At 34.1% G+C, this 4,059-nt stretch overlaps 1 protein-coding gene across 1 annotated transcript in view; it reads left to right on the forward strand.

Annotated features, from left to right (window-relative positions):
• Positions 1-766, forward strand: part of LOC137398635 (uncharacterized) — a 49,557-nt gene extending 48,791 nt beyond the window's left edge. The window contains exon 9 of the transcript XR_010978982.1: positions 748-766. The gene's annotated coding sequence lies outside the window, so the exon portion shown is untranslated. The remainder of the gene's footprint in view (positions 1-747) is intronic.
• The last annotated feature ends 3,293 nt before the right edge of the window (positions 767-4,059 follow it).

Consider the following 4,059-nt stretch of genomic DNA (forward strand, 5'->3'; position numbering starts at 1 on the left):
ATGTCTGTATAAACAACAAGATACGGCTCTAGATGGACATTTATAGCGTTCAACTAGTTAATTTTCATGCTAAAGTTTGTTTAGTGTAAAACTTCATTTATGCAAAAATATATTTTGAAGAGTTCTTAAGCAAATGTTTTTGACTCAAAAAACTCATCTTCGAAAATTCAAAACTGTGCTATTAGGCAAAAATTCAAATGCTGTACGGCATGGTTCAGTCAAACCTTACTATTACTGCTGTTTCAGTTTTTGTTCTGACTCCCAACTTTTTCCGTTCCTTCATTCACTTTGCATTATTTCCCTGTTTGTAGACTTGTAATGACGGTGAGCTTTAATTTATGTCACACAGAAAAATATTTTCATTTGCATGGCGTAAGCCATATGACACATCAATAGGCAGCTTACAGACTTCATGGCAGCATAAGGCAGCACGTAGGGTGGTTGTTCTTCGAAGTGTAGTGGTTACTTTTCAGGTCTCCTTCTTTGGTTGTAGATTTGTATTCTTTTCCTATTCTTTGTCCCACTTGCAGCGTCTTTTCTCCATTTCCTTCCTTCATTTTTCTATTTGTCCTTCCCTTTTTTGTACATGCCCTGACCTTGCCTTAAATGTGTAATTATATTGAAGTTAGTATTCCGACTTTCATTGTTCTGGTATTTGATGAAGATAGTAAAAGGTCCAGTTAGTCAGGTTTTGGTAAAACGATCTGTTAGCATGTTGATAAGTAGTCTCTAAGTGGAATCCCCGAGGTCAAGGTCGTTTGATGCATGAAAGGAATTTGATGTTTGGTAACATCAGTTTATGTGAAATAATGTAAAGTTTGAGTGTAGGAAGCTGAGCTTGAATATTATTTGTTTTTGTACACTGTTTCTACTCCAAGGCATTGTCTGGTAATGGGGTCCTACTTAAAATATTGGATTTCCATTAAATGGCATTAATATATTTAGGTCTTTTGTTGTTCGCTTTAAAAATGGTTTACGTTAAAAAGAGCTTCAAAAGATACGGGAAGATATATACTTTATTTATTTATAGTATAAACGTTATTTCCTTATGAAAAAGTTTAACAATAGGTCTATATATCAGTTGCAGGTAATTTTTCAACAAATATTGAATTTGTTCAGTGAATTTTCTATTTAATGTTAGCCTACAGCGAATTTAAGTTTGACGCTTTTTGACTTTGGTTTAGATCATTTGATGCATGAGAGGATTTTGATGTTAGGTACTATCGGGTTTACAATGTAGTTTGTGTTCTCCAGAAGCCTGTATAAATTTCACCAAGACTGTTTGAGAGTAAAAGAACAGCTGTTGTCCATGCACGCTCAGCTTTCTCCGTCAGTCGAGATGGTATTAAGCCTTTCTATTTGTGGGTTTCATAGAGCCGTTCATGACCAAACAGTATTTAGCCTGTTATTATTTATGTGTATTTATACCTCTATACCTCTATGCTTCTGTCTCTATGTCCATGATCAAGAAGTATTTAGCTTTTGCAGATTTAGCAACTGAACCTTAGGAAAAACCAGAAATAGGAGTATAACAGCACATTTGATAATTACAAATTAAAAAATTAGGTAGTGGTAGCAAAAATTAACTTTTACAAAATACAAAAGGTAATGTTATTAAATAATAAAAAGTGCACATTTAGTGTATGCAATCGCGAACAGAATACAGGGTATGTACATGATAAGAGCAATGGGGATGATAAGAATGGTATAGCTTTGTGGTTAGGTGTGCGTGTTTACAAACTTGCAGTTAGAATCTTTGTGAGTTCAAATCCAGTGCGAAGCATATTTCTCAATCGTAGACTTTAATCGCAAGAAAATTGGACAGACAACGAACAGTGATGACCAAACTTTGAGATTTATATACATGTATATAGTATAAATTTATATGTAATTATGTATAATAAAAAATTATATATATATATATAATTTATACTATATATATTATACTATATATATAGTGTAAATTTATGTATAATTATATACTATATATAATAGAATACTATATATAGTTTAGCACCATGGTGGACCGGTGTGCCGTGAGAGATGGTGATTTGTAATAGTTAGTCTGAAATCATGCAAGGTGATTGAGTAGTAGGCCTATACATAGACGGTGGAGCACCTGGTTGCAAAGCTGAATATCTGCCAGAGTTCGCATCTTCTATGATACAATCTGGTTTTCTAACAAGTGATCGTGACTTAGGAAACATTTAAATTAAATGGAAACATTAAACGAAAACATGGAAACTTAATAAAAAAGATTGCTTTTTATGTTTTTGATAATTGTTGAGGACTAACTTGATATTAAAATTAAATTGCAATTAACATATAACAAAAATAAAACTTAACGTAATGTAGACAATCATTTTAAAAATGTAAAAACCCCATAATGCGGTAAGGTGGTAGTACTGAAACTGAAATCTCATCTCTGCTCCGTATGAGGTAGCAAATTGATCTTCACCTAGTTACATTCTCTTAGAAAATTAAAAAGAAGTGAAAGCTTATAGCATCATATCTACACTATCAGTTAGTAAAGTTCTTATTATGCTGGTTCTGTGTTCTAGACAACCGTAAGGCAAGCAGTAATGATATTCTCAGAGCCACCATTGGGGACTGGATTAGACTTCAACGCGTATTTAACTGAAGCATGCTTGTTTGTTGCGCAAGCTTCTTGACTGCAGCTTGTTAATCACATGGGGAATTCCCGATTGCTGTGGGAGTTTTCTCTTCCTCTGATTGGGCCGCTATGAGTCATGAGTGAGGAACGTCAAACGGCTGTTTGTATGACATTATTACTTGTTGGAAAAACAGTAGACTCTGCTTATCTTGACAGCGGATGTAGAAAGTAAGTACTGTAAGCATACTTACCAAAAATTTGGTAGTAATGATTGTTTAGTAAGTTGTGGACTCATGGTAAAACAAGTTTGAACGGCTCAATCAATGGTCACAAGAAGAAAAGTTCTGGTTTAAGGGGGTAATTAGTACAGGAAATCAAAGCAAAGGTTGATTACTTTGATTTGATATCTGCATTATCTGGTGATTACTCCATCTAGTTTAGTTTGCATTGCTGATATGGCAGCAAGCCAAGATCGATGCTCTTACTGCCACCATTAAATACACTTTTGTACAATAGCCATCTCTTGATGAGGCAAAAATTTGAGAAATCTCAGCCGTGCAGTTTCTCATTGTTTTCCCCTCCTTTTGGTAAAGATGGAATTGCTAAGTTTCAGCTGCCTTGTACTTAATCCATTTTCGGTATAGTTTTAAAGTTTGACGTTGATTGGGGTGCTAGTTTTTGAGATATCGATGAGAGACCGATGACATTTCAAGCTGGCTGAAAAATGAAAAATGGCGGTTGACTAGACATAAGTTTTTTTTGACACATTTGTTAAGATAATTACTAACAAAGGCTCAAAAATATGCTAAGCTTCTGCTTCTCAGCAAGATGAGTTTTATACTAAAACTAGTAGTTTATCTATGTATAATAAATATACACACTCTATACAGACTCAGTGTACTACAATCATTATGTTCCAGGGACCCTAAAACAACACTTTTTTTAAAAATGTGTAAAATTTGTTTTTCTATTTATAACAAATATACATACTCTATGCAGACACAGTGTACTGCAACCATTATGTTTCTTCAGTTACCTTTAAAACATCACTTTTTATATTTTCTGTAACAAGCTATTTACTCCACTTAATTTCTGTTTTTCTTTGAGTTCTACAGGCCCAAAGCCTCAAGATAATATTCAGTTCAACAATAATTGTGCAACTCAAAGGGCGCACACAGTTTATGGAAAGTTGTTATTATGGTTTGAAATAAGTTGACCTGGTATATGTAAGATAAGGCTTTGGTGTTAGGGCTATTGCTAGTAGGTTGCTAGCCCTTTCCTAAGGCAATACTGAAGGCAGGATCACACTATATCATCGTATGACTTTGTTTTCTTTTCAGCGTTTTTCATCGATTATGTGAACCGTAAACTAATGGCATCGATGAAACAACGCGGACACTTCCGGGAAAGTTTGTAGCTGTATATGAGTATATAGTTTGTATAGG

This window comes from Watersipora subatra, chromosome 6 (assembly GCF_963576615.1).
Source record: "Watersipora subatra chromosome 6, tzWatSuba1.1, whole genome shotgun sequence".
In the NCBI taxonomy this organism is placed as follows: domain Eukaryota; kingdom Metazoa; phylum Bryozoa; class Gymnolaemata; order Cheilostomatida; family Watersiporidae; genus Watersipora; species Watersipora subatra.